General features: G+C 32.4%; 1 long non-coding RNA gene across 1 annotated transcript; it reads right to left on the reverse strand.

Annotated features, from left to right (window-relative positions):
* Positions 1-3,734: 3,734 nt before the first annotated feature.
* On the reverse strand, positions 3,735-5,303 carry LOC139491871 (uncharacterized). The gene is made up of 2 exons (XR_011656658.1): positions 5,200-5,303; positions 3,735-4,146 (listed from the first exon to the last, which is right to left on the reverse strand). It is a non-coding gene; the product is annotated as an uncharacterized lncRNA (long non-coding RNA).
* Positions 5,304-8,389: the final 3,086 nt, after the last annotated feature.

Consider the following 8,389-nt stretch of genomic DNA (forward strand, 5'->3'; position numbering starts at 1 on the left):
TAGTCAGAAGAGCGTACTGCTTGCAGGGGAGGTAATATTTTGTCACTAGTTCGCCCACTGAGTATGATTATGATATTTTTGTGCAACGTACACATTTGTATGCCCCACCTACGATAGTAGAGGGGCATTATGTTTTCTGGTCTGTGCGTCCGTTCGTCCGTTCGTTCGTCCGTTCGTCCGTCCGCCCGTCCGTCGTACTGTCCGTCCGTCTGTCCCGCTTCAGTATAAAGTTTTTGGTCAAGGTAGTTTTTGATGAAGTTGAAGTCCAATCCACTTCAAACTTAGTATACATGTTTCCTATGATATGATCTTTTTAATTTTAATGCCAAATTAGAGGGTTTACCCCAATTTCACGGTCCACTGAACATAGAAAATGATAGTGCGAGCGGGGCATTCGTTGACTAATATTTTGAGGGGTTAGATTCCACGTTCTACCAGTCCATAACTAAGAAAGCCAACATTTTGAATTCTGTTGTTTAAGGGTATGTAATTTCTCAACAAATAAACAAGACAGTCACATTTTGAGCCTCAAAATCTTCTTTTTGTCTATATTGAAACCATTTTGAAGCGTACGAAAAGTAAAAATACGTTTAGTTTTCATGTTTGACATCCAGAGTATACATATGACGTGACATTGTTTAGATGCTACAGACGATGCAACAGTTTCGCGGACTTTTTTCATTTTTGGCATTTTAAACCAAACTAATTATTAAATGAAATTTATTTTAATATGTGGCATTAAAATGGAGATAAAGTGTATTGTACTTTAAGCTTGTCCTTCGTAAAACTTGATTTTACTATCGCAAATACCCGTTACACATCTTCGCTCCTCGTCGATAGGTAAACTCAATTTGCGACAGTAAAATCAAGTTTTACAAGGGCAAGCTAAAAATACAGTTATCTCCTAATTCTCAAAAAATGCCAGTGCCAAGTCAGGATTACGACTGTTGTTAACCATTCGTTTGATGTGTTTGAGATTTTGATTTTGTCATTCGATAGGGACTTTCCTTTTTAAATTTTCCAAGAAGCTCAGTATTTTTGTGATTTTTTTAAGAGAACGGAAAAAAAGAAACCCGCCGGTTTTTTTTCATTATAACAGTGTGTATGGCAAACACTTGTTTCTTCAAATAATTCCAATACATCGTGTTTACAGCAGTTGATGCATTCAGTATTGGTTTTGATGTGTGATCGCGAATGAAACAATTCTTCCTGAAGTTTTATTCACAATCAAAAGGTAAGCAAATTCATAATCAAAACATTCTTTTTTAGAAATTATCTACGAATAACGACCAAATTGTCCGTTATCGCCTTCTTAAGTTGTTGATTTCCAAGTATTCTCTAATGAGTAGTTCTTATGCCCCGGTACTGATTGTATGCCCCACCTTCGATAGTACAGTGAATTATACATCGTGTTTGTGTTGAGGACCAAATTAATATATCAAGAAAAAGATATCTCTAGTTGCTTGGTAACGATATTTTATTACATAAACAAAAAACTCATTAATTTAGTCTGTTTGGAAATTAATTGCGTTTTGTCTTCCTACCGGAAATGATTGTAATCAGATTCCAAAGGAAGTTTTATAGCATTGCAAGTTTTTGGTTATATGCTAAATATGGTAAATTCTCTTTTTGTTTGCTAGCTTGAAACCCAAGTTGTCATTCTCCTTTCTAATTGAAAAGTTTGTTATTTCTTTTTTATTGTGACCCCAAAAACGCCCTGTCATTTTTTTCCGGTTATTTAGGTTCAAGTGCCGATCATCGACTACCGGTTCAAATATCCAATCTTCATCCAGGGCCCCATTATCATCAGGCGTTAATTTCTATTTTCGCTAACGTTAGCGTCAATTGAGCCTACATAGTTATCGTTTAGTCCCTTTTCTTTAGAACCGTCATCTTTAATAGTTATCAAAGGTATCAGGATTATAATTTAATACGCCTGACGCGCTTTTCGTATACATAAGACTCATCAGTGACGCTCAGATCAAAATAGTTATATAAAGTCAAACAAGTATTACTAAACCAAAAAAAATCACCTTCATTTGTCGTGTAGTTCCCCAATCATATCCTCATCAATTCAAGCTTATCAGCAAGATTTTGGTAAATTACATCGATTTTTAATCATTCGTCATTACATGTAGGTCTTTTGTATTGGTAGACGGTTAATATTGAAGCGGGAATCGTAAGTATCAAATATCTAATAATTTATTGTATGTTTGTCCATTTTTAAAGAAAAATAAGGTTACATTTTGTATGGGGGTATTATTCGATTTCAAGGTTATACCATTGGGCCATCAGTAGAAGATGATATCCGATAAAGCAAGAAAAAAGTAGATATCGGAAATTTTGTGATGAGTGCCAATGAGACAAAACCCAATCCAAGTAACAATTTATAAAGGAAAACCATTATAGGTCAAGGTACGGCCGTCAACACGGAGCCTCGGTTCACACCGATCAGCAAGCTATCGGTCTTATCTATATAAAAACGAGAAACGAGAAACACGTATAAACTACATAAACAGACGACAACTACTATACATCAGATTCCTGCAAACATTTGCAGCAGGATTAAACGTTTTAATTGTACCAAACCTTCTCCCTTTTCTCAAACATTAGTATAACATCACAACATAGAAAGACACTATAAAACATCAATTGGAAGGCTTAACTCAAACAAAAATTAGCACACAATGAACGAATAAATTTGACCTGTGATACCTGAATGCAAATGCCTAGTTAATAAAAATTATAAGGGATACATAATTCAGGTCAAAAGTAAATAACCAGGTTTAAACAAAGTTAAAGTATAATACCACTGTGAAATGTGAAACAATATTTAGGAAATCATCGCTTTTGAGAACACCTGAGTCACATTTTACACAGGTAAATGAAAATAATTTTGTTGATAAGAAGCATGTTTTTTTCGATAGCGGACCAAACAATGTTGTTTAGATAAGTGAGATTGGGGCGAATCGGAGTTTTTTTCATTAATTTTGGTCATTTGTTCAATAACCGAAGACTCATTCATTCGTTATTGAACAAATAAAAACTTAGCAATATTGTGATGACAGAATATTATTTTATGAGGCATTTGTTGAACTAATACCACAATTTGTTGATTTATATTAACTTTGGTTAAATAGGTCAAACTAAAACCGAGGTAAACACATCAACTATAAGAAGAAAACAACGAAACTACAGAGACACAGAAGTGAACAAAAACCAAATGACAATCATGCGGTTTCAATATATAAGCTTTTTCGTGCAATTGACAGAAACAATCTTCTAACGACTGACCCAGCGATAACACCATGTTCTGGAACATTTCATATAACTGTCTATATACGCATTCAAAACCAGAATAGTCAATATATTACTGTGTCTTCAATTTGATTTGAAAGGTTAAAAAGTACACTGGCGATATTATTAACAAACTCGATGAATTAATAAAAAAAATTTCATATATACCAAATAAATGTGAAGGAAATGTTCTATTATAATTTGTTCACAAATACGCCACAAATATACTTTTTTTCCTGTCCTTTGAATAATTTTTTTTTTATATTGCTTTAGATTGTATTTTGAATGTCTTGAGATGTGTGTTGTGTAATGACAAACCTATTACAAGCAGTTACTTTTTTGTTTAAACTAACCCTTACACATAACATCACAAAATATTCAGTCAGTTATTTTAATCAAAGTATTATTGAAATGGTAATCATATATTAAAAAAAAGATTCAGTTAACAAAAGTTTAATAAGCGTAATTAGAAGCAGATAACCTGTTCATTATAACTATTGAAATTAAATTGATAAAACTGAACACATTTATAGTGTTACAAAGTACTACATAGCATTCACATAGTGTTTTGAATATGAATAGTTATTCTGGGCGTGGCTAGTGGGTGAGTGGCTGGATAGTCTCCTGTATGTCATTCTTTATCTCTTTTAACGTTTTTCGGACTACCCGATGTGCAAGTGCCACTCCAAGTGTAATGCCAACCGTAACACCAGTTACGAAACCTCCAAAAAAATATCCAATGGCGTTATAGGCAGTTGCAGTTTCTACTACCTCAGTTCCAGCGGCTATTGCTACTGCACCACTCATCGTTTTGGTAAAGGTGTTGGTAGTCAATTAATTTTAAGAGATCTGAAAGGATATCAAAAATACACAAAAATAAAGATAATCGAGATTTTATTAGCTAACCTGGTCATCTGATCTAATATACGGTATATGAAATCTACTGTAGCCAGATCGTGTCTTTCGTGGTCCCTCGTTATAATTTAATCCGTTATCATTTACTAGCTAGTTTGTTGTGTTTATTCAACATTGATTAATTCAACAACGACGCGTACAAAAATGGACAAATCTGACAATTAAGTCAACGTTGACAATTCAAACAGTTAAGGCCTTATTATTTTCTCGACAAAGTAAAAATAAGTTAATATTAATACGAGGATCAGCAATTAGAAACACCACTATAAAAACTCTTATGATCTCACCGTTGTCCCTACCTGCACTAGGAATGATAAAATTAAAAGGTCAAAATCCTGATTGGGGTTCAATAAATACCGAGTGCAATAACCTATTTATGATCTCCTCTCCTATAACAGAAATTAACATACTACAAGATCAAAGGAACAATTCCTGTTACCAGTTATTAGCATGAACCTTTCAGTGCACTGGATGTGTTACATATTTGTTTTTCGTTCATTTTTTTTATGTAAGTTAGGCCGTTAGTTTTCTTGTTTGAATTATTTTACATATATCATTTCGGGGCCTTTTAAAACCTTTATAGCTGACTATACAGTATGGATTTTGCTCATTGTTGACGGCCGTTCATTGACATACAGATGTTAATTTTTGTGTCATTTGGTCTCTTGTGGAGATTGTCTCATTGGCAATCATATCACGTTTTTTTTATATTAACAACCAATTAACTGAAGTTTCAACTTCTTGTTTGTTTACGACTGTTTATGATTCCCTCCTGTGAAGTTTAATAGAAATTATTATTCAACATTGTCAAAAACTGATTTTTTTTCTGTAACGGAAACTTCCCATGATAATATTCTTTGTTTCAGATGAAACTTTTAAAAGCTAGTACATAACTATAGTGTAATATCCTAACAAATTGAATCTTTTTACATCAATATTCAACAACATGTTCAATTAAATAATCGAATATTTTTCAAACTTACTTACATTTATTGAACCTGGTCACACTTTGCAGTCCGAGTTAGAAAATGATAACAGTGATGATAATTAGGATGATAAAGGGCGTTTATCATCCTAATTATCATCAGTGTTATCATTTTCTATTTTTATAACCAATGTAAGTTTTCTTACTGAAAGAGAATTAAATATTAACAGATAGTTGGATTCCCTGTTGACATATTGATTTGTTAAATTGAAGTTGAATCTTAACTTTTTTCTGTTCTTAGTCCTTTAAATGGCATTTTAAAAGTATTTATTATTTGTTCAGATACCTGTTGCATGTGTTCAGTTTCCAATCGATCCAAATGTTGGGAAAACCATTGAGAAAAAATCCAAATTTCTAAAAATATCCATTTGTACATACTGAAAAGCATATTAAGGTAAATTACATAAAAGTTATCTCATGAGGACGCAGTGTGACAGTGTAAATTATTCCGTTGACCGGAGGCTAGAGGGTGATCTTACAGTGACACACCAAGTCCGAATGGGTTTGTATACAATCGCCCTGGTATTTGGGTTTTAGTTGTGGGTTGATTGGCAAATGGTATTGAGTAAGATTCCAGCCATAGACACTGGATTTTTTCTACATAAATTTGGATAGTTAGTCTTTTCTGTATAGATAATTCTAAGTTTTATTGTGGATTAGGCATTTCCCTCCAAAATGTAACAAAACAAAGAAAATCATTCAAAAAAATAAAAGAGACTAATTGACTGCTACATAAAAAAGCAGGGGAAAATATCAAAATGGCAAAAAATATAAAGAATAGAGTCAAAAGGGATACAGAAATGAACCCCTGTGAACCCTCTACGCTTTATCTGCAATAAACGATTTACTTTAAGGACAACGTTCAATAGCTTAACTTCTATCAATTCTTATGTCTGAATATATTTTTAGATAAACATTCTTATGCTGGTAAGAAAATGTAGAGATGACACGTTGTCGTGATAGCTTAGAAATTTTAAACTTTATGCAAATGAATGGTGGTTTCACAAGGATCAATAGACATTTGTATTTTGAAAGACAAGTATTTATTCTACGACATTATCATATATTACTTTTTGCACCATAATCATCAATAAATCATTTTTTGTAATATTCTGACAGTTGTAGAGTGACGTATCAAACAAAGAAAGAATTAATATGTAACAATATGTTACTAGTTTCATAAAATTATAAACTATATAAAAAAATGATTGCCTCAGATCATTCGATCTACCTCAAAAAACAGATAAAAGATAAAATACTTACCAATCATTGGTACTACATATTTATTAATGGATGCTCAGAGGAAATAAAACTGATTAAACCAAGGGCATTGGAAGCATCTTGGGCAAAGTATGCAAAAGGTGGATATTAACTTTGAAGAGTCTTAGATTTTTCTTGATACATGTGAGGTATTTTTCTAGCACTAGATATAAACCGCTGCTGTGAGAATGTCTGTCCCCTATAGCATCATCAGCCAATTCAAGTCACCAGTGCATCTCTTTCATAAAAACTTATGACATATCATATTTTTAAAATTTCCGTTGATAAATTAAGAAAAAATTAGGAAACTAATTTTCCAACTACCTCATGCAAATTTTGACTTCAAATAATTTTGGCTTTTCCATCTTTTATGTTCCGTTTGTTACTTGGTATTTGATTTGATCTTCCAACTGTTTTGATTCAATCGCATGTAATGAGTCTTAAATCATTCTGAACAGGCAACATGCGAGTCTGACGTAATAAATTATTAACCTCTTTTTTCCCAACAACTTGGTTAGACCATTTACATTATTTCTGGCAGATTCTTTTTAATAGTGAGCACTGCTTGATGCATGTTCACAGCAATATCAGGTTTGATCAGAATGTTGTGTTACCGAAACCAATTCCGGATCCGTTTCCTTTTTTAGAATATTTGTAAAGTAAGTCACATTTCCTGTCAATTCACCGTGATAATTTTACTCGTATTTGCTGGTTTGAAGCCCCTTCACTGGTATTAAAGAGATTAAAGTAACTGGAATTACGACTATCCCAATATGGCGACGGCAGATATAGGTAAAATCTTTACAGTATTGTTCTCAAATGTAGCATGTTTTGTCAATAGTTACTCAGCTGCAAGGTTGTTCTATACCATTACATCATATTTGAATCGTAACGGTGCACTAGAATTGTCTAAGCGCTTTGAAAATTGCCGTTGAAAAATTCAGGATGATAATCGTAACTCTATCATCATCATCTATGGCATTTTTCTTGTTTGATAATCGTAATTTCTTTATCGGAAAATAGAATTAAATATTAACAGATAGTTGGATTTCCTGTTGACATATTGATTTGTTAAATTGAAGTTGAATCTTTACTTTTTTCTGTTCTTAGTCCTTTAAATGGCATTTTAAAAGTATTTATTATTTGTTCAGATACCTGTTGCATGTGTTCAGTTTCCAATCGATCCAAATGTTGGGAAAACCATTGAGAAAGTGATTTTTGTGCAGTCAGTACATTGAATTAGATTTAACATTTTTAAGCAAAGAAACATACTATATTTAGAGGGATTAATAAGATGTTGATTCCTGAATAGATAAAAAAAACCAAAACATTGGCATGTCCCTAGACGCCCTGTTCAACATTCATACTCTAAAATATTGTAAAAAGAAGGTAGAAATAAATATTTTTTTTACCTAATATAAGTTCTTTAATTATTTAAAAGTATTTGTAGAGGCAACATATTTTAATATGACAAAGATTTTTAATTTTAGAAGGTGTGTCCCTGTCATTCCTGACAAAATGTCCACTACGAAATTAAGTCATTAAATTTTGTTAATAAACAGTTTTATAAGATCAATGTTTGCAAGAGATACAAACATTAGGGTCTCACAAAAAAAATGCTTTTATAACGGCAGTTAAATTATTGGCAAAAAAAAATGAGCACATCAAATGGATTAAAGTGATATTGTATTTTTGTTATTGTCCAATACGAAACGGTTCAAATCTCCTTTAGCATCTGGTTTTAAAATTATACAAAAAATATCTGAGTACATCTTAGCACGTACTTTGATGAATAGAACCATTCTTGTTACTATTGCAATATAGGGATTGTGGGGAAAATAAAACATGTGAATATGTTCACTACAAAACGGTCACCTTCGAAACAAGTATTGGAGAAAAACGTTTTCATGCAGTCGTTTTTTACTCTTTTTG

The sequence above is a fragment of the Mytilus edulis genome, chromosome 10, assembly GCF_963676685.1.
Source record: "Mytilus edulis chromosome 10, xbMytEdul2.2, whole genome shotgun sequence".
NCBI classification, from domain to species: Eukaryota; Metazoa; Mollusca; class Bivalvia; order Mytilida; family Mytilidae; genus Mytilus; species Mytilus edulis.